Source organism: Pan paniscus, chromosome 19, assembly GCF_029289425.2.
Source record: "Pan paniscus chromosome 19, NHGRI_mPanPan1-v2.0_pri, whole genome shotgun sequence".
NCBI classification, from domain to species: domain Eukaryota; kingdom Metazoa; phylum Chordata; class Mammalia; order Primates; family Hominidae; genus Pan; species Pan paniscus.
This window is the reverse complement of record NC_073268.2, coordinates 96,033,097-96,061,077: the sequence shown is the minus strand read 5'-3', so window position 1 is coordinate 96,061,077 and position 27,981 is coordinate 96,033,097. Positions and strand designations below refer to the sequence as shown.

Sequence of the window (27,981 nt, the reverse complement as noted above, 5' to 3'; positions counted from 1 at the left end):
AGAGACCTCGGAGGTGGGATGGCCAGGAGCTGGGAGGGCTGCATCCTCCATTCCTCCCAAATTTCAGGATCAAACCCCCGATCCCGGTCGTGGGCCAACCAGGGCGCCCGGGGATACCCCGAGAGCGCCCGCCGCCCCCTGAGGATGCTCCAGGAACCCCCGCCCACCCCTCCGGGCCCAGCGCAGCCTGGCAGCCGGGAAGCCAGCAGCTCCTGAAGGTCTGTTGTTTGGGTTTGTTTGTGCTTCTGTAACCGGGAGCTGAGATTTATTTCTTTAAAACATCCCATTGCCCGACACCCTGCAATCTGTTCTGTGTGTCGTTCAGACTAATCTCGTCTTGTTTCTGTAGCACTTGGCAGGCTCTGTGTGGCGTTCCTCCCTCCCCCAGACTCCCCCCCGCCCAAGCCAAGGTGGCCACCACCAGCTGCTCCGCCTGCACCCAGACAGTGGCCGATGCCGGGGGTCTGAGGGAAGCTGTTACGGGAAGGGCAGCTGGCTGGTCCGAGCCCCATGAACTGGCGTGCGGCCACAGTCAGTCTAGAAATGGCCACAGGACATAGCCTCACCCCGGCAGTCTCACTGTCAGGCGGAGAAGCCAAGCAGGCGCCCAGCCGAGCACTGGTCCCCTCCCTGGCTGCCCCTCAGCTCTGGGAGCTTGGAGGGGCTGCCAAAGAATTCGACTGGGATGCCACCGTGCCCAGCCCTCTGGTGTGCAACTGTGGCGTGGCTGTTTGGCTCACACATGATGTCTAGGCAGAGAAGGGGCTGGCGGGCTTGGTTGGGTAAGGCCTGTAAGTGAGCTTTGGTCAGAGGCCCAGCTGTGAATCCAAGCCCCACTCAAGACCCCCAGGGGGTGGCCTTGGACGGTGTTGAACCACTCTGTACCTCAGTTTACTCCTCTGTGAAGTGGGGGCATTGTGGGGGTTCAGGAAGGCCGTGCGTGTAAAGCTCTGCACAGAGGGCTCAGTACAGGGCAGACAGACAGTCATCATCACTGTGTACCTGACTGAGTTGCCAGCCCCGTTGGACGTGCTCGTATCAGTGTCCTGGGGCTGCTGTGACAAAGGACCACAAACTGGGTGCTTGAAACAAGAGAAATGTATTCTCTCACAGTCCTGGAGCCAGAAGTCCAAAATCAAGGTGTCTGCAGAGCCACGCTCCCTCTGGAAGGTCTAGGGGAGGGTCCTTCCTGGTCTCTTCCGGTTTGGGTGGCTGCAGGCATTCCTCGGCTTGTGGCCACTTCGTTCCGACCTCTGCCTCTGTTGCCACATGGACAGGGTGTGTCCCTTTGTGTGCCCTCTCTTCTTCTCATACGGATGCCAGTCATTAGATAGGGCCTACTCAAATCTAGGGTGACCTCGTCTTATCTTGGTGACATCTGCTGAGACCCTATTTCTGAATAAGGTCACATTGGGAGCTTCTGTGTGGACACGAATCTTGGGGGAGCACTGTTCACCGCGGCATATGCTCTATGGGTGCCAACCTGAATCCCAGAAACAGCGCCCGACATCAGTGTGGTCATCACCCCGTTTTAGGAAAGGGTGACGCAGAGCTCAAGCCTCCAGCACAAGTGATGGCTGAGCAGTGACTCTGGTTAAAAACAAAAAGCAAAAAACCAAACACATCAGGGCCCTGAGAAACTCCTTGTTTCTGTCATGTCAGTTGCTCCTCATGGCCCAGCCTCATCGACCCCTAGAGCTGAGCGAGTGAGTCTGGTCAGGAGTCCCAGACAGGTTGCTGGGGCCCCGGCAAAGACACTGTAGAAATGGGCTTCCAAAGAGACAAAAAAGATTGTGTTCATTTTAGAAATTCGAGGGTGGCCAGGCCTGGTGGCTCACGTCTGTAATCCCAGCACTTTGAGAGCCCAAGGCGGGCGGATCACCTGAGGTCAGGAGTTCGAGACCAGCCTGGCCAACATAGTGAAACCCCGTCTCTACTAAAAAGTACTAAAATTAGCCAGGCGTGGTGGTGGATGCCTGTAATTCCAGCTACTCGGGAGGCTGAGACAGGAGAATCGCTTGAACCCAGGAAGTGGAGGTTGCAGTGAGCCGAGATCACGCCACTGCACTCCAGCCTGGGCAACAGAGTAAGACTCCATCTCAAAAAAAAAAAAAAAAAAGAAAGAAAAGAAAAGAAATTTGGGGGAAAGGCAGAAGGGAAATATTTGTGATCTTTGATCCCTCTGGTGTTGCCGTTATCATTTGGGTTGGTTTTCTTCCTGGACTTTCAAAGTTGGGAATTGTAATTGTCTATTCCAGGGGTTGGCAGGTGGGCCAGACAGCAAGTATTTTCTGCTTTAGGGGCCAAATGGTTTTGGCTGCAGCTTTTCAATTCTGCCCTTGTAGCATGGAAGCCACCACACGATGTATGTTAATTGGCATGGCTGTGTTCCATTAATTTTTTTTTTTTTTTTTTGAGACAGTGTCTCACTCTCTCGCCCAGGCTGGAGTGCAGTGGTGTGATCTTGGCTCACTGCAACCTCCACCTCCTGAGTTCAAGCAATTCTTCTGCCTCAGCCTCCCGAGTAGCTGGGACTACAGGTGCCCACCACCACACATGGCTAATTTTTGTATTTTTACTAGAGATGGGGTTTCGCCGTGTTGGCTGGGCTGGTCTCAAACTCCTGACCTCAGGTAATCCCCCCGCCTCGGCCTCCCAGAGTGCTAGGGTTACAGGCGTGAGCCACCGCGCCCAGCCCCATTCGCGTTTTATTAAGGATACTGAAAGTGGAATTTCATATAATTTTCATGTGTTGTGAAATATTCTCCTCTGGATTTTTTTCAACATTTAAAAATGTTCAAAACCATCCTTCACATGAAACCTGCACGCAGGTGTTTGTAACCACTTCATTCATACGGGCGTGGTGGAAGCAGTCAGGATGCCCTGCAGTGGTGGGTGGATGTGCGAACGGTGGCGCTTCCCTGCAAGGGAATATTGTTTATCGATAAAAGGAAATGAGCTGTCAAGCCTTGAGCAGATGTGGAGGATGCTGAAATGTACATTGCTACGTGGAAGAAGCCAATCTGGGCCGGGTGCGGTGGCTCACACCTGTAATCCCAGCGCTTTGGGAGGCCGAGGCGGGTGGATCACTTGAGCTCAGGAGACCAGCCTGGGCAACATGGTGAAACCTTGTCTCTACAAAAAAAAAAAAAAAAAAAAATTATAATAATAATACAAAAATTAGCCGGGCATGGTGGCTCACACATGTAGTCCCAGCTACTTGGGGGGCTGAGGCAGGAGGATTGCTTGAGCCCAGAATGTGGAGGTTGCAGTGAGCTTAGATTGCACCACTGCCCTCCAACCTGGGTGACAGAGTGAGACCCTATCTCAAAAAAAAAAAAAAAAAAAAACCAGTCTGAAAAGGCTGCAAGCTGCATGATTCCAGCTCTAGGACATTCTGGAAAAGGCAAAATTGTGAAGACAGTAAACAGATCAACACCTGCTGGGGGCTCAAGAGGAGAAAAAGATAAATGGGCAGATACTGGATTCCAAAGGCAGCGACACTATTCTTTTTCCTTTTCTTTTCTTGTCTTTTTTTTTTGAGACAGAGTTTTGCTCTTTGTGCCCAAGCTGAAGTGCAATGGCACAATCTTAGCTCACTGCAACCTCCACCTCCTGGGTTCAAGCGATTTTCCTGCCTCAGCCTCTTGAGTAGCTGGGATTCCAGGCTCCCGCCACCACACCCAGCTGATTTTTGTATTTTCAGTAGAGACGGGGTTTCACCATGTTGGCCAGGCTGGTCTTGAACTCCTGACCTCAGGTGATGCACCCTCCTTGGCCTCCCACAGTGCTGGGATTACAGGCGTGAGCCACCGCGCCCGGCTGCAGCGACACTATTCTGTGTGAGGCTGCAATGATGGACGCCTGCCACTGCGTCTCTGAAACCCCATAGACTGTACAACACCAAGAGTGAACCTAGTAGAAGCTCTGAACGTCAGTTATTACTGATAATGTATCAATATTGGCTCATCAGTTACAGCAAATGTACCATGCAAATGCAAGACATTAATGGTATGGGAAAGTGTGTACATTGAGGGGAAACTCGCTGTACTCTGCTCAGTTTTTCTGTGAACCTAAAATCGCTCTAAAAAAGAAATTCTATTCATTTAAAAAAGTCTTCATTCATGGGCTGTACAGAGGCAGAGGGCAGCCTCAATTTGGCCCTCGGGCCACGGTTTGTGGATCCCCTGGTTTAGGCTAGCCGTGCCCAATAGAAATGTAACGTGAGCCACCTCTGTGATTTAAAATTTTCTATTAGCCACGTTTAAAAGTTTTTATTTCGAAGTAACTACAGGAAGTTGCAAAAAAAAAAAAAAAAAGTACTAGGAGGCCCTGTACACCCTTCACCCACCTCCCCCCCTGGTGACATCCTGCATAGAAGCATAGTACACACTCCAAACCAGGAAATTGAGGTTGGTACAGTCCACAGGTCTCACGGGTATTACAGGCACCCATCTGTGCTTGTGTGTTTAGAATCCTGTGCCACTGGGATACATGTAGCTTCCGGCAACTACCACCACTAGCTAGACGCAGAATCACTCCCCCACCGCAGGGTTCCTCCACGCTGCCCTGGCACAGGGCAACCACTCCTCCATAAGAATTTTACATAACTGGAACCCTGCATGATGTCAGCTTTGAGATGGACTTTTTTTGGTTCAGCATCATCCTGTGAAGCTCTATCCAAGCTGTCCTGTGTGTCAAGAACTTGTTCCTTTTTACTGCTGAGTAGCAGCACCCCACGGTCCACGCGCTCACGCACTGATGGACATGAACCATGGCTTCCCATTCAGGGGCGACTGTGAATAAAGCTACTAGGAACATTCATGTGTGGGGTTTTGTTGGAACCTAAGTTTTCATTTCTCTAGGATAAATTCCCACAAATGCACTTGCCGAGTCATATGTGGATTGATTGTGTGATTAGTTTTTTAAAATACTTTTTTTTATCTAGTAAAAATAGAGACAGGGTTTTTGCCATGTTGCTCGGGCTGGTCTCGAACTCCTGGGCTCAAGCAATCCTCCCGCCTCGGCCTCCCAAAGTGCTGGGATTGCAAGCGTGAGCCACCGTTCCCAGCCTATGTGCTTAGTTTTTAAAGCAATTGCTAAACTGTTGCATAGAGTGGCTGGGCCGTTTTACACTCCCACCAGAAATTTACGAGTGCCTTGTTTCTCCACATCCTCATCAGTATTTGGGGTTGTCACTATTATTTTTTTTAAGCATCCTGATGGGTGTGTAGTGACATCTCATTGTGGTTTTAATCAGCATTTCCCTAATGGCTCGTGATGTCGAATATCTTTTTGTGTGTTTATTTGCCATCCAGGTATCTGATTCTTTGGCGGAAGATCTCTTTGTCTCTTAAGCATCTTATATCTTAATAATATGTATCGAAAGGCTTATGGGGACAACCTTTGGTTGGAGGATTTTGGAAAAAGTCATAATATGATTTATTGTGGCAACCAGAAGCGATAATTTTGTTCTAGTGACAGGTAATAACCTGCTTTTTTATTCCTGTTAATACATGATTTCTTTTGTGACTGTAATAAAACAATGTATACAAACGATTCATTGCAATGAAGACAGATACCCAAAGAGACAAAGAGACATCGTCTAATCCATTTTTTGTTTGTTGACTACTGAGTTTTGAGAGTTGATTATACATTCTAGAAACTAGTCCTTTGCTAGATATGAGGATTGCAAATATTTCTCCCAGTCTGTAGTTCTTTTTTTCATCCTCTTAACAGGATCTTGCACAAAGCAAAAGACTTTAATGTTGATGAAGTCCAGGTTATGAGTTGTGCCTTTTATGAATCATACTTTTGATGTCAAGCTCAAGAACTCCTGACCTAGTCCTAGATCCTGAAAGTTTTTTTCTTTTTTTTTTTTTTTGAGACGGAGTTTCGCTCTGTCGCCCAAGCTCGAGTGCAGTGGCGCGATCTTGGCTCACTGCAAACTCCGCCTCCCGGGTTCACGCCATTCTCCTGCCTCAGCCTCCCGAGTAGCTGGGACTACAGGCGCCCACCACCACGCCCGGCTAATTTTTTGTATTTTTAGTAGAGACGGGGTTTCACTGTGTTAGCCAGGATGGTCTCGATCTCCTGACCTCGTGATCTGCCCACCTCAGCCTCCCAAAGTGCTGGGATTACAGGCGTGAGCCACTGCGCCCGGCCAATCCTGAAGGTTTTCTCCTGTTATTTTCCTAAAAGTTTTACGGGGTTGAGGTTTATTTATTTATTTATTGCCTATGGATGTGCAATGACTCCCGCATCGTTTGTTGAAGAGGCTGCTCTTCCTTCATTGAGGCGCTTTGATCTTTTGTCCAATATCAGTTGGGCATATTTGTGTGGGTCTTATAGGTACAATTTTTTTTTTTTTTGAGATGGAGTCTCAGTTTGTCACCCAAACTGGAGTGCCGTGGTGCGATCTCAGCTCACTGCAACCTCCGCCTCCTGGGTTCAAGCAATTCTCCTACCTCAGCCTCCAGAGTAGCTGGAATTACAGGAGTGCCTCACCACACTCAGCTAATGTTTGTATTTTTAGTAGAGACGGGGTTTCACCACGTTGGCCAGGCTGGTCTTGAACTCCTGACCTCAGGTGATCCGCCTGCCTTGGCCTCCCAATGTGCTGGGATTACAGGCTATGAGCCACGGTGCCCGGCCATAGCTACATTTTTACACGTCAAAAAACAAAAAGAAAACAAACAAAAAGGTGAAAATTTTTGTAAATTACCCAGCTTGTTCAAAATAGTATCATTCCTATGTGGGATCAGTATACACGGCCGCCGATGGGAAGTGTTTTACATTCTCTTTGTTTACCAAGTCCTGGGAATTTCACGTGTACTTTACACCTAGACCACGTCTCAAGTGTGATGCCACATGTGGCTTGGGGTCACTGCCTTGGCCAGCACGAGTCTACACAGATTGGCGACCTGCTTTTTTGAAAAAACATTCTCGGCCCGGCGCGATGGCTCACGCCTGTAATCCCAGCACTTTGGGATGCCGAGGCCGGTGGATCACCTGAGGTCAGGAGTTCAAGACAAGCCTGGCCAACATGGTGAAACCCTGTCTCTATTAAAAATACAAAAATTAGCCGGGCGTGGTGGCAGACGCCTGTAATCCCAGCTACTTGGGAGGCTGAGACAGGAGAATCGCTTGAACCCAGGAGGCAGAGGTTGCAGTGAGCCATGATCACGCCATTGCACTCCAGCCTGGGGGACAAGAGTGAGACTTCGTCTCAATAAAAAAATAAACAAAACAAAACAAAATATTCTCTGGCCAGCCCTTCTTCATGGACTCCCTCTTCCTTTGTCCTTGATGGTTGGGCAGCCTCTAGGACGAGGGGTTTCATTGCCTCTTGTCGGGGGTTCGCAGCCCTGGCACCCCCCTGGCCCTGAGCTGGGATTCTAGAAGTCACCAGCCAGGTATGTCCCCCAAGGGAGCTGGATTCTAAAGAGATGTGGGCGGAGCCAGTGCATCTGGTGGGCTGTCTTAAACCATGCTGTTGTTGACTGTCTTCCGAAGGACTGACAGCTCTTTAAAAAGCTGACCTTTCTAGTAAAACTGTCAGGACAGGGAGGAAATAAGTGCCTCAAACCTCCTGAACCAAAAAGAAGGAAGTTCAGGCTCCTGGAGAGGCAGTGCTCCCCAGGGATGGGCGCTCCCTGCATCAGGAGGGCTGTCCAAGGTCAGGGAAATGAAACTTGTCAGCCTTTTCCACCGCAGCTCACAAACCATGACAGCTGCTCCGGGAGGCCTTGACGCAACCCCGGCCGGTGGTTGCACGGGGGCTGGGGGCTCCTGGTGCTCTCGAGGGCCTGAGCTGCTCTGAATACACAGAGCTGCCCCTGGGAGGCTCCCGAGCCCCAGCTCTTGCATCAACAGCCCTGGCAGGGGCCCCACAGGCCACGTGAGCTTCTGAGAGCTCTGAGCATGAGCTCACGGGCGCCCAGAGGCAGTGATGTGGCAGCGCCTGTCTCCCGGTGAGTCGGGGAGCTCACACCGTACCTCTGGGGACCCACGCCTGGCTGTTGCAATGTAACCCAACACCTGATGAAATCTTCCCTAAAAGTTGCAGGTAGTGGGGGCAAAGGACCTTTTGTCTTGCGGTCGAAAGACTCCCGTAGCTGGTTCTGTTTGGCTTCATATCCTTCCTAGCAGAGTAAACAGAAAGGGCATTTTCACGTGGCTCTTCCTTCCAGTCTAAACAATGTTCCCTAAACACCTGCAAGGCAGAGGACACAGGGCTCCTGGTGCCCGTCCACCTAAGTGCCTCCTGGCCTCAGGGAATCTGCTTTGGGGACCTGAAAGTAAGGTTCCCTCACCATCAAGAACAGACAGACACTCAGCCACACTTCTGGAAACCTCCGCCCTTTGAAAGGGACTGGCTGGTGGAAGCAGGTGGCCTGGGGCATATCCCTGACCTTATTACCCCCAGGTGGTGACAGAGATGATCTTTAAGTGTGGGAGCCTGGAGCCAAGTCCTTGGCCACATCCCAGCTCTGCCTGGCTGTGTGCTGGTGGGTTATTACCCTCATTGCCTCAGTTTCCCCTCTGCACAATGGGGCTGGCGCTAGTGCTCCCCACCCCATAGACTCTCATGAGAAGTAGCATCTGGACAGGCCCTGAGAGCAGTGCCCATCTCTGTGCCATCCGCTGGGACTGGTGTTGGCCTGGTACTGTACCGTCTCACCCTTGTGTCCCCAGGAGGGGAGTGGGGTCGAGACCAGCCCCAGGGGTTACATGGACAATGGGGTTACATGGACAAATGCCTCTTGTTACATTTTGTTCACTGGTTCCCAAAATGAGGTGCAGGCTCTGCAGAGAAAGCAGGCTTTCCCCGAGGGGCTCTGGAGCAGAAAGAGCTGTCTCAAGGTAGGTGCTGGGGCTGGGGTGATGTGAGAGCAAAGAGTTGGAAGTGGGAATGTTCTGGAAGGAGGGAGAGGGCTAGTGGCTGATATGTGGTCACCGGAGGAGGAGCCCTGCGATATATATCAGACAGGGACAGGGAGAGGAGAGGTGACCTGGGACCCCGAAAACCGGGTGGGTGGTCGCTGTGGCCTCTCCTGGGAGCCTCGGACTGGCGGTTAGGGCAGACTCCAGTAGATTGTAAAGGCATCAGGATCTGTCTTGCTTCTGTAAATATTTAAACACTGGGAGGATTATTTTTGGTAGCTACGGTCTCTCTCCGAGCCTGGCGGGCTGCCGGGACGGGTGTCAAGTGACATCGGGTGCAAGGATACCCCACCCCCTGGCCCCACCGGCCCCAGGCTCCGTGTGTTCACCTTTCCAACGGCCACAGTTTGATGTGGGTCACGGTTTCCCCTTCTAGGAGACGCAGAGAGATGGTCTCGGGCGTGCGCCTTCAGCGCGACCAGCAGGGATTCCTCGTCCACACAGTTTCCTGACAGCGGTTGAAAGGGACGGGTCTACACAGGCCAAGAACAGCAGCGGAGTGTGGGGTCAGGAGCCCAGCTGGGGGGCACCCCGGGGAGGGGCCGCCTCCGCCAGACCCACCCCGGGTGAAAGGACGCATTGTGTGCCCGCAGCATGAGGGGAGCCTGCAGAGAGGCGTCTTTGTAGGGTCCACGAGGGGGAAAGCGCTTCCCGGCAGGCGGAGCACACAAGCCAGCCGGTGGCCACGGCCGGGGACAGGCTTGTACGCAGGACATTGAGGTCTGGCGAGGATGGGGGGGCCACCAGGCCCCCGGCCCTTTGCAGAGTCTTGCTCGTTTTCTCCCACCCCAGAATGGGGCTTGGCCAACACGGCCCCCCCAACCATCCCCCCACCCCCGCCAGCTGCCCGGAGCCTCTGTGAAGATGGCGGCACCGCCCCTTGCAAACTCCATCTGCGTGGAGGTGGCACTCCTGCTCCGGGAGGGATCCCGGTGCCCAGCAGATGGCAGGCTTCCCCTAGATCAGCCCAGGGCTGGCCGCTGCCTGCGGTGCACTCCCCGCCCTCCCCCTCCCCTCCCCGCCCCGCCCCACCCCCACCTGCCTGTGGCTGGAGGGCGGCACTGCGGGCGCGCCTCCCCACCTGACCTCCCTCTTGCCTCCCTGCCTCCTTCCAAGCAGATTTTGGTGAATCCTAAATCAGGTGGATATTAACTAGCAAGTGCCTGCAAGCAGTTCTGAGGGCCGGGCTGGGGTGCACACTCACTTGGGCCAGGTCCCCCTGGTCAGGGTCAGCCAGACGCCACTCCTGCATCCTGTCCACTTTTAGCAGCCTTCTGCCTTCCCTGCTGACTTTCCGCCTCTTCTCTGGATGTCTGGTGGGTGGAGAGGTGGAGAGCCTCCAGCACAACCTCACCCCACCCCACGTCGCGTCAGCCTCAGCCTCCCCTGAGACTACACGGAACCCAGACACGTTTGACCTCTGGCCCCAAAGCAGAGATGCCTGGCTGATGGGATGGGTGGGAAGCCTGACACAGCCAGATGCAGCCTGCTTTGTGTCATTCCTGCTCTCCCGGTGTGGACGCAGGGATCCCCCCCGGGACAGCCCAGCTGGGTCTCCAGGGCGGCCTTGTCTGGAATTTACTTTGTGAACCTCTTGCTTGTCAAAATTATTTCATAGATGATTCATGGTTATATAGAAGTGTCAGAAATAAAGAGAAGGAGCTCAGATACATGTCCACCCCTGCCCATAGCAGCACCGTCCACAGTAGCCCATGGTGGAAGCGTCCAAGTTCCCCCGACGGGTGACTAGAGAAACGCGGTGTGTTCACACACACGTTCCACACACACCCAGTGGAACGTTCAGCCTTGGGAAGGCAATTCTGACACGCGCCGCAACACGGATGAGTTGAGGACGTTACGCCGAGTGAAATGAGCCAGACACAAGGGGCCAAATCTGTGTGATTCCACTTGTGTGCGGCCCCTGGAGTTGTCAGGCTCAGAGAGGGAAAGATTGGGGTGCCAGGGGCTGAGGGAGGGGACGTTGGGGAGCTGGCGTTTCATGGAGACAGAGCTTCAGTTTGGGAAGAAGGAGAGTTCTGGAGATGGGTGGTGTGATGGTTGCACAAAAATAGGAATGGTATAATGCCACTGAGCTCGACGTTGAAAACGGTTAAGGTGGTGAATTTTATGTTATGGACATTTTACCACAGTAAACAGAGAGAAGGAAAAATCAGTTAAGATCTTTTAAGGTGACTGGGACTGTGAGACTGGTGCACGTTTTCCCAGCCTTTTCAGAACTGACTTCTTGGATTAGGTCTGTAAGCCTGTGTAGGTTGTCCCCACCCCAACAACTGGTCGTGAACTTCAAGCATTGGGAAATCATGTGGGAGGTGGCTGCCCAGGCTCACCTCTGCCCGGGCTGTAACAGGAGGCTCTCATGGGGCAGGTGCTGCGCTGTGGCCAGAGTGCTGGCCGGGGGCGTGGGCTCCCACCACCTGGAACCGGCCCCTCGCTGGCTGGGCGCCCGAGACCCGTCACTGCACATGCCTTGTGAGAGCTACGGCTGCTGTCCACACGGCTTGTTCAGGCTGAGTTGAAGCCTCCGTCCGAGCAGCTGAAAGTCAAATCTAGTCGTTAGACTCTGAAAGCTGCATGTCAGAGACCTGACATGGAGTGTGGGAAAACCTTGACGGAAGCTTCCAGAGCCTGGCAAGATTAGATCAGGAAGTAACACTTTGCCTAGTGAGCTTAGAAAAATAGACTCTCCCTGTTGTCTTCTGGGAACTGGGAAATCTGAGCGCAGGTTTCTGGGCATGGATGCTGCACACAGGCCTGCCCCTGGGGGTGGGCAGCAACACCCCAGCCACCCCAGGAGGGTGGGGACCCCTCGGCTGACTTTTGGGAATCCAGAGGGGGTCATTACAGAAGGGCTGGCGCTAGAGTGGCCATGAGGGTACAGTGGGTCCCTCTCCCCACCCCTTGACCCCAGTCATCTTTTCAATACCGTTCTCTGGTGGGACTTGCGAGGGCCGATGCTGAGGCTGCTCTGCTTGTGCAGAGAGGACATTCGTGTATTTGAGGATGTTCGTGTATTTGCACAAAGGTTGTAGTGTCTTGGCCTCTCGGCCTTTGGCATTGCCAGGTATCTGGGCAGAACCAGCTAGAGCTGCTGGAGAATACATGAGCAGTATCTAGAACAATTCCGAACTCCACAAGGCTGGTTTGCCATGCCAGACTGTTGGGAAGAGGCAACGACAACTCGTATTTATGACTCTGTCCATGGCAGGCAAAGCAAACCGTAGCTTTTCATCCTGGAAATACCCCAGCACAGTGTTTTTGTGGGAGCCTGTTACTCAAAGCAGGCACAGAGTGGAAAAGGGCCCGATCAAGGCCACAGTGTGGGAGCTGTCAGAGCAGGGCAGGCCCGAAGCCCAGGGCTCTGCTGAACCAACCACCAGTGAGAGGGGCTTTGATGCGTCCAGTGATAAAACCCGTCGGGCAGGTCCCGGAAGGGATTCTGGCTTTGGGGACTTTGCTGTGCTTAAGTCATGGGCAAAAGTTCCTGCGCTGGCCAATTTTGTTTTCATCGAATGTGGGGATCCCTGTTCAGGGGGCACACGGTGCTGCATTTGAGGGTCTTGAGTGGTCCTCCACATTTGGGGTGTCCTTTGGGCCATGTGGAGCCCTGAGAAGGATTGACAGGTGTTTGGGAGTTTGTGTTTGTATCTTGGACGATGGAGGAGTTTCCCTAATCATGGTGTTTTTTCAAGTTAAGAAACTTCCTCTGGAGAAGCCGTTTTCTCTTTTACTGATGAAAGGCTTCTCCTCGGCAGGAGGACTGAAGGTGCTGGGTCCTGAGGGAGGGCCTGGGGCCGGCGGGCAGGTGTGGGTTGGGGAGGGTGGCACCGTCCAGCCCAGCAGAGCCCAGAAGACGGGACCAGGCTGAGGACTTCCACGGGGCTGGCCGGGCTACACAGCACCATGCTTAGTGGGATTGGACTTTGATTTTCTGTGGCTCTAACTGATAAAACAAGCAGGGGCCTTCTAAGTTTTGCTTTGAGGTGGACTGCCGATTAAAGAGCCAACATCTGGTGCATAGGACCCTCCAGAAAAAGTCTTTTTGCCCTTAATGTTAATTTTTCCCCCTTTGTTGGAGTTGATTTGTTAAGTTGCTGGTGTGTGTTGACAATTGTTTGGTACAGAACGCAGGCACGTGCGTTCACCAGGACCCTGGCTTGCCGAGCGGGAGGTGGTCGACCGTGGACTCTGGGCGCGTTTGACTTTCAGCCGCGGTCTTATGATTGGGCAGCCTCCGTCCAGTTCCTGCCCCCTCTGCCCCTTGGGCACACGCCCAGTGGAGCTTGGACCTGACTCATAGCTCTCTACAGTCAACAAAAGGAAAATGTTTCAGTTTGGGTAAATCAGCCACAGCTGGAGCCAGGGAGAGGCCCATGGGCTGGTGACTTTTCAGGGTGGTGGTGTTTGTTCAGCGTGTTGTTTTGCTCTGTGACTTTGGAGAGTGCATCAAAGGCTCGGCGGACGCCCACTTGCCGAGGAGCCACGGCCCTGGCTGGTGGCCAGGCAAGCGCCTCCCAGGTAGGCGTCAGGGGAAGCATCCAAACTAGTAAATAAAACGGCTTCTGGCAGGGCGTGCTATCATCCCCCTCTCCCTTCTAAACACACACACGCTTTCACAGAGAAGAACTTAGAAGTATTTCGTTTGAATCAGAAGGAAATATTGAATATCGTCTAATTCTCCTCCACCTAATTTTTTTTTTAAACCACATTCAGAATTGCTGGGCAACCTCATTTCCCCACATTTAGGATTCTTCCCTCGAAATCTCATGCAGGAGTAAAATCCGAGAGCCTCGGAGGGTTTTTCTGAGCCTCTGCATCTCCCAGCACCCCGCCCCCGCCCAGCACTCATGTGTTTGTCTGCTTTAAAAGCTTCAGGATGGGAAATTCCTCACCAGCCCATAAGCCGCTGTTTGTAGGAGCCCCTAAACTCTGTGGAACCCAAATCTCCCAGTACTGACTTAATTCCCTTTTCCCTGAGAACCGGCTCCCTGCAGCACCCAGGGTTCTGCCCGCAGAGGGAGGCTGTGGCTGGGAGTGGAAAATGCCCAGCCAGGGGCTACCTTCATGGGGACATTCCCTACCCCTATCCCCACCTTCATTCGGAAAGAGTCCTGACTCCTGGTCACCAGGCAAACTTCTGTACCTGCTTATTCTGGTTTAAAAATAGGTCAGGCATGGTGACTCATGCCTGTAATCCTAGCACTTTGGGAGGCTGAGGCAGGAGGAGTGCTTGAGCCCAGGAGTTCAAGATCAGCCTAGACAACATAGCGAGACCCCATCTCTATAAAAAATAAAAAATTTAGCTGGGCGTGATGGCGTGCACCTGTGGTCCCAGCTACTCGGGAGGCTGAAGTGGGAGGATCGCTTGAGCCCAGGAGGTGGAAGCAGAGGTTGCAGTGAGCTGTGATGTCACCACAGCACTCCAGCCTGGGTGACAGAGCAAGACCCAGTCTGAAAAAAAAAAAAAAAAAAAAAAATTCCTTAAAGAAATGCTTATTCCCCGCTCCCACCCAGACCGAGACGCTCTGGAACGATTTTCTCCAGTGCTTGAGTTTGGGATGAGGGCCTGGAAAGACCATCCAGTCTCCTGCCCCTGGTGGGCAGCCAGTTCTGCCTTGGGCAGCGACACTGGGCACAGCCCGTGACCCATCCTGGCCCTGATCTCTTGTGGCTCTCAAGGGAGGTTCTGTGGCCCCACCTCAAAATTCAGGGTCCCTCTGTGGAAACAAAACATATCCCAGATGGATTTGCTACAAGGCCATCCCGGGAAGGGAGCCGAGTAAACACAGCAGCAGAGACTGGAGGGCGTGAGGGGACGGCTGACCGCAGTCCAGCTCCACCCGTGCATCACGCCCTCCCACCGGCCCGGCCTCAGGCTTCTCGTTCACCCCCATCTTCCCGTGGACCTGATCGGAGGTGTCATCTCCCGCTGCGGGCTGAGGCTCTGAGGAGGGCCGGGTGTGTAGAGCCTTCCTTGGAAGGGAAAACCCAACCAGGATGTTGGTTTCCGAGAGGAAGCCCGTTCACCCACCATGGTGGCTCTGCCCTTTAATAAGAGGCAAAGAACTCGGGTGCTGCGGGTACTGGTCACTCTGTCAGGGCAGACATACCCCTTGCCGTTCATCCTTCGAAGGCCAGGCTTCGGCAGGGGGCGGCACGTGTGGTCTCTCTTTGGCCTTTTCTGGTGGAAGGTCCTGGGGTAGGGAGTCCTCACGTGGTTGCTCTGCAGGGAGGGGCCCTCCAAAAATAATCCCGGGGCCTCTTACCCACCACTGCAACGCTGACGATACTGCACTGAGGAATCCACTCTGGAGCTTTGCTTTAAAATGCTGCACATTTGCGTCTGCCCAGACTTCTGTCTAGGAGGTGCTCAGAGATCACCTTGCGTTTATGAAGTGAACGTGGCCTTGGGATATAGACCTGGGGCCCCAAGTCCAAGACCAGTGAATAAAGTGAGAGATGGCTTTGCCCCAAGTGGGTGAGATGGACCCAGCACCCATGCTTGCCGCCTCCTGCCCTCCCTCCCGCACTTTGGGACCATGAGGAAATTGGCACTGCAGTGATTCATGCAGCTGCTAATCAAAAGCTTTTATTTCCTGATTATCTCTCTGTTTGAGGGATGGCAGATGCCAGTGCAGTCAAAATATAAACAGATTCTAGTCGGGACCTTTCAAAGCAGACACCAGCCGTTCTGAAGAGCAGAGGACCGCGCCCCTTATGCCGCCTGGCAGAAGAGTTTCGTTGGGAAAAATGGTTTTTCATAACCTTTCTGCTTTCTTATTTAAATTAAGCTTTGCCGGGAGAGTTTGGTAGTAGCAGAGGGCCCCTGATTTGGTCCCCTTTGACCTCCACAGCCTTGATTGGCAGTTTGTTGTGGGGATTGAAGTTGTGGCTGCGAGGTGGGAGCCAGCAGAACAAATACCCTAGGACAGCTGGGCATCCCTGAGGACCCAGCCGAGGGGGGAGTGTGCGCAATTAGAGAGGTCTTCACACAGAAAGTTAATTAGCTACTAAATGGCATTTAGCACAGTTTATGAGAATTGCATGTTTGAAAAGCAAGTGGAGATCAATGCAGAATGGCTGCCACCGGATGGGGACCCTTGGACCCAGCACCAGTCTCAGGGCCTGGGATGCCCCCCACCCCGAGCGTGAGTGCCAGGCCGGTGCCCGCTGAGACTGGACTGGGAGATGCTCCTCGAGGACCTGCCTAGCCTTGGGGGGCAGTCCTGCTTCGCACCCACGGCCGAGCTTCCCTGTCCAAAAAAAGTGAGTAAACACGTCTTCAGTTTCAGGGAACTGTGTCTGCCGTGGCCTGGATAGTGACTCCCTTCCCCGCAAATTCATGGCCACTCAGAACCTCCGAGTGTGACTTTCTTTGGAAATAGGGTCTTTGCTGATGGGATCAAGGGAAGGATCCAGTTGAGGTCTTCCTGGATTACGGTGGCCCTAAATCCAACGGCTGTCTTCAAAAGACACGGACGGACACACAGACACAGGAGGGGCAGGGAGATGGAGGCAGAGATGGGAGCAATGCTGCTGCAGGCTTGGGGGCTTCCAGGATCCAGGACGAGCACCTCCAGCTGGAAGAGGCAGGAAACACTCTTGCCTGGAGCCTTCAGAGGGGGCGCGGCCCTACTAGCACCTTGACTTTGACCTCCAGAACTGCCAGACAATACATTTCTGTTGTTTTCAAGCTTCTGGTCTGTGGTCCTTCATTACAGCAGCCCTGGGAAGTGCCGCGTCACCACCAAAACGCAGCCCCCAAAACACAGCCCCAGCTCCATCGCAGGGCTGTGTCCGAAGCCGGAGGATGGTGGGGCCGGTGGGGGGGAGCCAGAGGGAGGCCTTAGGACCTGCTTTTTGTTTCTGTTATGATCTGAGGTCTGACTTCAGTGTGATCTTTTCACCTGCTTGTCTTAGTTCCCAGTTGATCCTATGGAGGGATTGCTTGGGGCTATTTTTGTTTTGGGGAGGGTGGTTTTTGCTCTTTTTAACTGTTTTTTTTTTTTTTTTTTTTTTTTTTTTTTTGCCTTTACTGTTTTCCATGTTTTGGAGGGCTTTTGTTTGTCTCCTTTCCTTCCTTCCTTCCTTCCTTCCTTCCCTCCCTCCCTCCCTCCCTCCTTTCTTTCTCTTTCTTTCTTTCTTTTTCTTTCTTTCTCTCTCTTTCTTTCTTTCTTTCTTTCTTTCTTTCTTTTTAATTATAAAAGTAGCACCTGCTCCTAAGGAAATTCTGGGAGATAGGGAAAAGACAAAAGAAGGGTGTGAAGCCCCACCATACCCAGCTCACCATCGTTAACTTTTTGGTGTATTTCCTTCAGCCTTGTGTTTACTTTTATTTTTTTTTTTTGCTTCCGATGCCTAAGTTATTTTACAGAGTTGTAGACAGGCAGGCTATATATAAAATTCACTTTTTTGGTTTAAAATTTTTTTTTATTTTAGGCCAGGCACAGTGGTTCACACCTGTAATCCCAGTGCTTTGGGAGACTGAGGTGGGAGCATCACTTCAGGCCTGGGCAACATCGTGAGATCCCATCTTTACAAAAAAGTATTGAAAAATTGGCCGGGCGTGCTGGCAGATGCCTGTGGTCCCAGCTACTTGGGAGGCTGAGGCAAGAGGATGGGCTTGAGTCTGGGAGTTCAAGGTCAGCCTGGGCAACAAATGAGACCCCCCCGCCCTCCCCGCCATCTCTATAAAAAATACAAAATAGTCAGGTGCTGTGGTGCCTGCCTGTAGTCCCAGCTACTCAGGGAGGCTGAGGAGGGAGGATCCCTTAAGCCCGGGAGATCAAGGCTGCAGTAAGCCGAGATCATACCCCTGCACTCCAGCATGGGTGACAGAGCATGACCCTGTCTCTAAATAAATTTAAATTTTTTAAAAAATTTTGTCATATTTGATACATGCCAAAGAATATTTGTAGCATGTAAACCATGAAACACAATCATGAATGAACCCCGTGACCCAGCGCCCCCTGTGTCTGAACTAGAGCTTCCTAGGAGGCCAATGCTCCACTCCTTCCTTCCCAGTCTGGTCGTTCCGTGCCCCGGTCTCCAGAAGGAACCACCTTCCGGAATGCCGTGGACGGCACTTCCTCGCTCTCCGAAAGCAGGCTTTGCACACATGTGCACTTCTCAACAATGCACCGTTCCATTCTGCCTTGCTTTGAGCCCTAGGAAAGCGTCCCCGTCTTTGTAGCCGTCGGTGGCTCAGCTCCCCGTGCCTGAGGTGCTGCAGGTGCTCACTCCAATAGGCGGACACTGTCTCCATGGCTGTTCCCCAGGTTGTCCACACTCCTGTTGATGACCATGTGGTTTAGTTTGGGTTTTTCTCTGTGAATGATGTCACCTCGACAGCTTCTGTGCACAGCTTTGGTGCAGAGGGACAGGAGCACCTCCGAGGGGCCCCTGGGCCCTGCAATGTGCGCTCAACCTCCTAAGACACACCGACTGCATTTCCTGGGGTTGGGCCAGCTGAGAGTCCCTGAGATTACACGGTCTGTCTTGCCATTCTCAATTCATGCCCTGCCATAAACCCCTCCTGCGCTGCCACGTCTTCTGAATGGCCACTGGCTTTCACGTCTGCACAGCGGCCTGTTGGTGAGGGACGTAGCATTTCACTTGCCCATGCCCCTTCCATGGACATAGAGCTGTTCCCAGCTTCCCGCTTGTCCTCGATGAACACGTCTGTGCTTGGAGCTCTGCACGCAGAGGCTCGGGGTGGATGCTTGTGCACACACACAGGGATTCCGCACAAACGTGGATGACACACAGGTTCAGTATTTACATGTACACACATATGCATGCACAAAGAAGTTCAATGTCATATTATTTATTTTACAAAAAAGTGGAATGAGTAACATCCCAATTCTTGCCTACAGGGAATTTTTTTGTTTTGTTTTGAGACGGAGTCTTGCTCTGTCGCCCAGGCTGGAGTGCAGTGACGTGATCTCGGCTCACTGCAATCTCCGCCCCCTGGGTTCAAGTCATTCTCCTGTCTCAGCCTCCCGAGTAGCTGGGATTACAGGCACCGGCCGTTACACCCGGCTAATTTTTGTATTTTTTTTTTAGTAGATGCGGAGTTTCCCCATGTTGGCCAGGCTGGTCTCAAAGTCCTGACCTCAGGTGATCCACCTGCCTCAGCCTCCCAAAGTGCTGGGATTACAGGCCTGAGCCACCACCACGCCAAGCCTCAGGGAATGTTTAAAGGGATGCACGGTACCTGTACACATGTGCACACACAGGTTCGGTGTATTGTGTGCAGACGTGAACACACAAAGAAGTTCAATGTGATATTATTGACTTTACAGAAAAATGAAGCTGGGCACAGTGGCTCAGGCCTGTAATCCCCCTACTTTGGGAGGCTGAGGTGGGTGGATCACGAGGTCAGGAGTTCAAGACCAGCCTGGCCAACATGGTGAAACCCCGTCTCTACCAAAAATACAAAATTAGCTGGGCTTGATGGCGGGCGCATGTAATCCCAGCTACTCGGGAGGCTGAGGCGGGAGAATTGCTTGAATCCGGGAGGCAGAGGTTGTGGTGAGCCGAGATCGTGCCACTGCACTCCAGCCTGGGTGATAGAGTGAGACTCGGTCTCAAAAAAAGAAAAAAAAAAACCACACACAGAAAAACGAAAATGGAAACAACCCAAGTCTTTATCTATAAGGAATGTTTAGAGAAAACGTGGAAGCGGCCCTCAAAAAGAGGTGCAGCTTATCCCTGCATACCGACAGGGCTAAGGCCCTGGATATAGTAACTGAAAAAATCCAGGCGTAACACAATGTTGACAGCACGATCTCACTTTTGCTGTAATACATGTGCGTGTGTGTGTGTGTGCGTGTGTGTGTGCGCACAGGGAAGCCCCGGAGGGCCGCGTCCTGCTGTTCCCTGGCGCGCCCTTGGAGGAGTGGGATTGAGGCTGGGCCGAGGCTGCTGCTGCAGGGACGGATGTGGGTCTGCTTCGTGCCCGTGGCAGGTTCAGCGTTATGTGCAGTGAGCACGTTCTTGCTGAGATTACAGAAGAGCCGAGGGAGCCGCTCCGAGGGTGGCGCGTCCCTTGCCTCCGGTGTGGGAGGTGCTGCTTTGACTGTAGCCCTCCCAGCTTTGGAGGTTTGGCCTCCCCGCTTTGGAAAACGAAGTGTTGCTGGTAGGATGGCTTAAAAATCATGTTCATGTGCATTTCTTTATCACCGACGATCTTGAATATGTCTCTGCGTGCTTGTTCACCTGGTGTCTTCTTTTGTGAAGTGTGTGCCAAAGAAGGAAGGGGTTAAACTTGTCGGGGGCACCCAGAGCTTCCCTGCCTTCTCCCTTCTCTCCGGAAAGCTCTGAGGAGGTGTTAGAGGATTGCTGGAGGTGGAGGCCCGAGGCCTTCTCCCAGCAGGGCCCGGGCAGCTGGAGGGTCTAAGAACATACCCGCCGCTGGTGAACAGCCATTTTGCTCTAAGAATTTTCTGTCGGCCAGGGCCCCAGTCCTGGTTTGCGTCAAATCCTCTGAGCCGGGCCAAGCAGTGCATTGGTGCGGAAGATGCTGGCTCCCCTGAAACTAGGCCCAGGGGATGGAAAAAGCCGAGTGGAGATTAAGGAGGGAGCGAGGAAACGATGCCTAAACAAGTTCTGTCCTTCCGTCACTGCTGCCACGAGGGGCTAGATACAGAATTCAGCTTTGCTGTGTCAAGTGTGTGGATGGAATTTAAATGAATATAAATGAGTAGCCAAGGTCTTATCAAAGGATGTTGGTGATTGGTATCATGACTGTTTGCCCTTTGGGGTTGGGGTGCTGGAGAGTACCCACCAGTTCCCTCAGGGCCTCCCGGGGCCCAGGTCACGTCACAACCCCTAGCCATGGTCCCAGCAGCTCCCGGTCAGCTCTGGGTCAACTCACAGGCTCCCCTTCCAGCCTGCAGGAACAGTAACGGGGACCAGGGCACAGATTCGGGCAGTCCCAGGTGTGCCACTGAGTCCGAGAAGATTTTTGGGAAGCACCAGTCAGTCCTGCACGTCTCTGCTGTTGGGGTGCGCGGAGGCGGTTCGAGTGAACCCTGGGGGGCTGAAAGGCGGGACCAAGCTATGTGGGATGTTGCAAAGCCCAGCAGCTCAGAATCTAGAAGGTTCTGGCTTTCTGTTCCCCGTTCCTGCCACCCACTGTGTCTCTTCGCCAGTCCCTACACTGTCTGTGCCACAGTGTCCTGGTTAGGGAGAAGAACAGACTGGGCCTGGTGATCTTCAGGGTCCTCCAGGGCCTGCGGGTTCTGTGTCTTTTTCTGGACAAACCCTGGTTACACCACCCCACAACGTAGCGGCCCAGACTCCCACTGCATGTTGCCCTGGGAACCTCTTCTTAGTGTCTTGTTCCTCCGGGAGGGAAGGAAAGCTCCGGCTTGTTCGGCGGAATTTGCTGACCCTACATGGTGGTCAAGAAGCCCGCGCCGTGAAGCCAAGAGAGAAGGGGAATTTGGGCTGCAAGCCTGAAAAAGAGTTCATGAAATTTAATCAGATGCCTAAGGGGAACACCTAAATTTAGTCAAATTATTATTAGTATTCACTCCATTTATAAATTGCCTAGGGGAACGTCACGGAAAAGTTGGGAAGCCACCAGCCCGGGTGGTGATTATTCTGTTTCTGCAGAGCAGTGGGATGCGCTGGGAGGCTCGGAGGCCCAGATGAACCTCGCGGCCGCCCTCCACGGCACGGTGAGCTGCTCCTCCAGGTGCAAGGATGGGCTGCCCAGAGGGTCTGGGGAGGCACCGGTGCCCACAGCCGTGTCGGGCAGGCCTGAGGGCTTCCTGTGTTTGGCCATGATGGATGTGTCTGGGACCTGGACCTTGGCCTCCTGTGCCCCAAGCTCTGGCCGGCAGAGCCCACCACCTGGAAGCCAGAGCCCACCCACAGCAAGGCCTCTGTGTGTGAAGACCCCTCCCCTCCTTGCTACTTGGTTATTCTCTGGCCTCAGTCTCTGCTTGGTTCTCTAGTCAGGGTGAGCTTTTGGTGGATGTGAAGGGAGACCAGGGTCCTTTCCTGCTCCTAGTGAGAACCGTGGGATTCGCGGCCTGACAGGTTACATTTCTTTCCGGGCTGATGTCCCAGCTGTGTTTGCAGGAAACAGTGAAGGTCGACGTGTGCCTTTTTATGGCACCGAATAACCTGGACCTGCGACAGGAACCGTGAGCGTCTTTCTGTCCCCTAAAAGTATTTAGATACTAATTGACTGTTTGGTCCTGCAGAGATGACACAGGGATGTCTTCACGCCCAAATGCATTTGCAGCTATGCGGTCCTCCCGCCTCCCGCTTCAGGCCTCTCCCATCTCCCCTGGGTTTCCACACAGTGTCGCAGCTTCACCTGGAGAGGGCCACATGATTGGCGGCACTGGGGATGCCTGAGCCCTTGATCCCTCTGCTGGGGTCCAGGGCATGGGTGTGCATCCCTGGAGCGTGTGTTCTCTGGGCGTGGGTGTGCATCCCCGGAGCGTGTGTGCTCTGGGCGTGGGTGTGCATCCCCGGAGCGTGTGTGCTGTAGGCGTGGGTGTGCGTCCCCGGAGCGTGTGTGCTCTGGCCTTCCCTGCCCAGCTCCTATGGCTCCTCCTTTCCCTAGGTTGGGCAGAATCTCCCAGGTGTGCTGCTGATGGACAGGCTGAGAGCATGGAGCCCACGAGGGCGCTTTGGTTTAGAATCATCTCATTGGCTTGCCCACGTTAAGCTCCTATAAAATCTAGGGGAAAAAAAATAAACATTCTTTTTGGGTTCAGAAAAATCTCTTGGCTGTTTTCTTCCCAGTAATGTGTATTTCAAGGACGAAGTTGGGAGGGAATGAAAACAGAACGATTGGCTCTCAAAAGCCTGGTTCAGGAGCAACTGGGAGTGGTCTCTAGACTGCTTGAGCTATTAATTATTTTGCTTTATTTATTAGATGTACCCAGCGTCCCTTTGCCTCCAAGCATATTTGCAAATGCCTTAAGGGAAAAAGAAAAACAAATGATTCCTGCCATCAGAGTCTCCAGCCCTTAATGAATAACACCGTGTAATCACGCTAAATGGAAAAAGCCCAGTACGGCATCACGTGCACGTCCTGAGTCTAAGTCGTCACAGTCGTAAATGCACGGGACCCACGGAAGCTCAGAAACTCGTAACAGCCGTGAGATCTGTTCAGTGGAATTTTTCTTAATTTCCCTGGGAAATCCACAAGGTCACTCCATATGACTAAGAAAAAATTAAAACAGAAACAGCACTCAAAGGCCTGGTACATTCTCTCCTCCTACCTGCCGCGAATTGTTGCCAGCCCGCCACGGCCCCCACCCCGCCCCCACGGCTGGCAAAGGAACAGAAGAAAGGCCGGGCCTGGTTATCTTTTCCTAAACCGTGCTGGTAATCAACCTGAAGGATGTGCCTGCCCCCTTCCTCCCGGTGATTTACACCTTCCCTAATTAGCCCTGAGCGCGCTCACGTGGTGTTGCGGATCGGCAGAGTTAATCGCCGGAGCGGAGACCCTGCCTTCCCAGGTCCCAGCAGCTCTGGCTCTGGGAGTGCGCCGCCCATGCCGCGAGGAGCTGCGATTCATCCCCGCCCCGCTTGGCCCTGTATTTTCCGGCCTTGCTGCTCCCAGTCCCTCTGGCTGGAAAAGCCAGGCTGTCTCGGTGCATGCGGGATGTCGGCGCTCCCGAGCTCCACCGTGACCATGGGGCAGGTTCTAGGCCTGGGATGGCAGAATCCGGCCGGCTGTGCGCCCATCACTTAACATTGCCACTTATGTCAGAAATGGCAGCTTGAGCCTAATAGAGCCAGCTTCCCGTGGGCCCCGCTCAGCATCCAGGCCTCTGAAAAGCTTAGGGGTCCCACCCCGGCAGCAGAAGGCACCGCAGTCGCCGAGGCTTTATTGCTCTGCCTCTTCGAACTGGCAGCCGCATCAATCGCCCTCCCGTGCACAGCCGGCTGGGCTCTGCGAGCAGACCCCAGAGCTGGGCCTGGCGGCCTCTGTGGTCAGCGGGAAGCTGGCAGAGTCCAGCCTCTCGTCTGGATGGATCCAGTACCGCTGTGTGCACATGTGTGTGTGATGCTAATTATGCCAGACGTGCTTCAGTTTTGCTGGGAACAGTTAGCTTACTGTGCATTTTAGAAACTGCGAGGATTTTAGAGCCTAATGGGGTTCCTAGAGATCGTAGCGTCCAGCCAACTCATTGCCGTCTCACAGGTGGGGGAAGGAAGGTGCGGAGAGCTCTCTCTCCTCCGTCACCCCCATCCTGCTGCGTGCCAGGCCCTGTGGGGCGAGGGTTGCAGAGATGGCTGAGACATCAGCCTTGCCTGGGGGACCAAGACACACCAGTGGGTTGCAGATGCTGGGAAGGGGCCAGGTGGAGGGATGAGGCGTCGGGGAAGGTGGTCTCTGCCTCGTTGGAGTCAGAGACCGGAGGTGGAGGCTGCTGCTCCACACGGACCCCTTCCCATCCCATCCCCTCCTCAGCCTTGTAATCTGTGTGACCTGCACATCCCTGTGCACCGGGCCATCTCTGGGATGGGGCGGGGCTCCATGCATCTTCCCTTCTCTTCACTTACTGAGGGTGGTGGAGGCAGTGGGGCTTCAGGAAAGCTTTGGACGTTGGGCTGAGGTTCGCCTCGTTGGGGAAGGCGTGAAATGACCCAGGCAAAGTAGGATATTCTGGTGGACGGATCACCGAAAAGGATGAATTCATGGGCAACAGAGATGCTTGGGTTGAATGCTGGATTTTATTCCTCCCTTCCTCCTGCCAGAGGCTCCTGACACTTTTGTTTTAAGTCACCAGAGCAGCTCAGCAGGCAGGTAGAAACTGCCCCATCCCGTGTTCCCTGTAGCCTTCTGCAGGGCAGGCCTCACCTGGGCTGTGTGAAGCAGGAGAGGATGGGAGGGGCTGGGATGGAGCAGCAGCCTCCACCTCTGGGGACTGATTCCATAGAGAGGAGTCCTTCAGAGTTTGTTTCAGATGAATGGAAAGGCACTGTCAACGGGAGGCTTCAGAAAAATCTCAAGCTTGCTGCTCCCTTTGGCTCGTGCCTCGGGGGACTTAAACCCTCCAGAATAATGACGTGGAGAAGACCCCAGGGCCCAGTGTATCAGGGCCAGTTTGCATCCAGCATCCCTGCTGAGTCAGGAGCGGCGGGGGTGTTGCTGTTTGGATCTCTGGACATTCACCAGAATCCCCCAAGCTGGTCTTTGCACGGTGTGTTTCCCTCACGCTTTTGAGCTCATCTTTGTTGGGAAGGATGTGGGCACACCGCACATGTGACTGACGCAGTCATTCGTTTCAGGTGTGTAAACACACACACGTGCACACACAATACGGTGACTCTAGCCTTCCTCCATCCTTTTCTCTCTAGAATTCTTCTTCCCAAATGTCCAGTGGGCTTCTTGTCTGTCGGCCAACATTGGAAAGCCCTGCGTGAGAAAATGCCTTATGGTTAAAACATAACAGAGGCTAAAGAGCCATTTTCCCTTGCTGCAAGAGAGACAGCCTGGGACAGTGCAGGGGCCGGTGTGAGCAATGACCAGGTCTCTCTGAGCCTCAGTCTCGGCATTGACATGTAGGGTACCAACAGAGGAGCAGGGCTCTTGCATAAGCCTTTAGAGTAATCATGGCCCCGTATAGGTTGGTTCTTATTTGATTCCATCTCGCTCCCAGGTTTGCCTAGACAAGGGTTAGTAAGGCCGAGGTCACAGGTTGACCTGGATGTGCACCTTTTCTGCCTGGCGGGGACAAGAGAGAACTTGGCAATGGCCAAGTCTGACACTGCTGCCTGGCGTCCCCATGCCCTGACTGGCTCTGTTGCCTCGGAAGCCGCAGAAGCTGTGAGGGTGCAGGAAGGTCTGTGTCCATCTCGTGGCCTGGAGAGCCGCCTGCCGGAGCTGCTGCTGCCATCCTGAAGCCCAGAGCTCTGCCCGGTCTCTGCACAGACCCCGTCCATTCCAAAGTGGGGCTCATGCTCTGCAGGTGTGGGCAGACGCAGGCATTGCCTGAATTTGTATTGTACTAAGGGCCGCTGGGAGCGTTAGTGGGCAGCCAGCAACAGGTTTGGGCTGGCTGGGGGTCCCGAAGCTGGGCACAGTTGGTTGCAAACTGGAGGAAAAATGATATTTGTCTTTTCACTTCAGGGTGGACCTTTGTGGGAAGTGGCTGTCTTCATGCACGACCCCCCCCAGCCCCCAACCCTCTGTCACTCGTGGATCCTTTGAAATCGGGAGCTGGGTCTCCAGAGGGCATTGCGGTTGCTCCCGGTCCCATCCTTTTGAGCAAGCTTTTTGTGTAACTGATCAAGGAATCTTCACAGGGGCTTAAAGAACACCTGGCTGGCTCTCAGCAGCCTTTTAAGTAGGCCACGTAGGAGGCAAGGGTTCCCAGGAAACCTCACAGCCAGCTGGGGCCAAGGGTGTGAATAGGACCTGGCAGAAATTCCAGTCGGCCAGAGCTCAGGCTGTACAAAGCTGGGCGTTCCAATCCAGGTAGATTACAGGAGATCGGGTTTGTTTTGTTCTTCCTTGAATCCCAAAGACTAGCTTTCCTGACACGGAGTTCACCAAATGCAAAGGGAAAAACAAAACAAAATGAAACAGAACTCGCTGTCCAAAAATCCAAAGCCCTGCTGGAGGGTGAGGAGTGACGCGGCCTGGCGGATTGTTCCGGGTGTTTGTGGCCTTGCAAGTAACGTCGCGCCCACTGGCAGTGGGGACGGCATGGCGAGGACGTGACGGAGCAGAGGGCTTCTTCCTTGGGCCTTCTTACCTATAGAAGGCGCAGTGGCTGCAGGGGTGGCCCCAACCCCAGGTCAAAGGCAAAAACCGAGGCCAAATCAGGAATCGGACAGGGAGGTAGCCACAAAGTCACTCTGAAAGCAAGGCGCCCAGGCTTCTCCCTCCTTCAACGTTTTTGAACCTATTCCACAAACTCCTCAGCATCATAAGATAAACCTGAGCGTGAGCCGAGCCTCCTACCAGCCCCACCTGTGAGTTGGTGCAGCCTTTGCTGGGTCCCCAGGGTTAGCTAGCCCTACTGTGTGGGTGCCACGCCTGAGAAGAGCCTGGGAGAGCCAGGGAAGATAAGGGAATGTGTTTTAGGGTGGAGGAAGCCAAGAAACTCTATGGTTCACGTGTTTTTTGGTTTTTAGTTGCAATAAAATACATATAGTCCCCCCTCACTGCAGCTTTGCTTTTTGCAGTTTCAGTTACCCTCGGCCCACCATAATCCAAAAGTATTAAATGGGGCTGGGCACAGTGGCTCACACCTGTAATTCCAGCACTTGGGGAGGCCAAGGCAGGTGGATCACCTGAGGTCAGGAGTTCGAGACCAGCCTGGGCAGCATGGGGAAACCCTGTCTCTCTAAAAATACAAAAATTAGCCAGGCGTGGTGGTGTATGTCTGTAATCCCAGCTACTTGGGAGGCTGAGGCAGGAGAATCGCTTGAACCCGGGAGGCGGAAGTTGCAGTGAACCGAGATTGCACCACTGCACTCCAGCCTGGGCAACAGATGAGACTCCGTCTCAAAAAAAAAGAAAAAAAAAATTAAATGGAAAATTCCAGAAATAAACAATTCATGAGCTTTAAATTGCATGCCATTCTGGTAGAGTAATGAAGTCTCCTACCCTCCCCCTCCATCCTGCCAGCTGTCTGGGTGATCAGATCGGCTGCCCTAGGATCTCAGTGCTTGTGTTCAAGTCACCTTTATTTGACTGAATAATGGCCCCACAGCACCAGAGCAGTGATGCTGACAATTTGGATATGCCAAAGAGAAGCCATAAAGCGCTTCCTTTTAGCGAGAAGGCGGAAGTTCTCAACTGAATAAGGAAAGAACAGAATTCTGTGCTGAGGTTGCTACGACCTCTGGTAAGAATGAACTTTTATTACAGTATATTGTTTTGGGGGAGGGTTTTGTTTTTGTTTTTGTTTGAGACAGGGTCTTGCTCTGTTGCCCAGGCTGGAGTGCAGTAGTGTGATCATGGCTCACTGCAGCCTCCCAAGTAGCTGGGACGATGGCATGCACCACCATGCCTGGATAATTTTTTGT

The 27,981-nt window shown here is 53.2% G+C and overlaps 1 protein-coding gene and 1 long non-coding RNA gene across 10 annotated transcripts in view; both read left to right on the top strand.

The window, feature by feature from the left end:
* The window catches only part of LOC129394507 (uncharacterized), a 31,464-nt gene extending 8,522 nt beyond the window's left edge, over positions 1 to 22,942 (top strand). Inside the window, exon 3 of the long non-coding RNA XR_010110731.1 lies at positions 68 to 22,942. This is a non-coding gene — a long non-coding RNA (uncharacterized LOC129394507). The remainder of the gene's footprint in view (positions 1 to 67) is intronic.
* Positions 1 to 27,981, top strand: part of TBC1D16 (TBC1 domain family member 16) — a 100,938-nt gene that overhangs the window by 34,295 nt on the left and 38,662 nt on the right. The gene's annotated exons all lie outside the window — the stretch shown is intronic.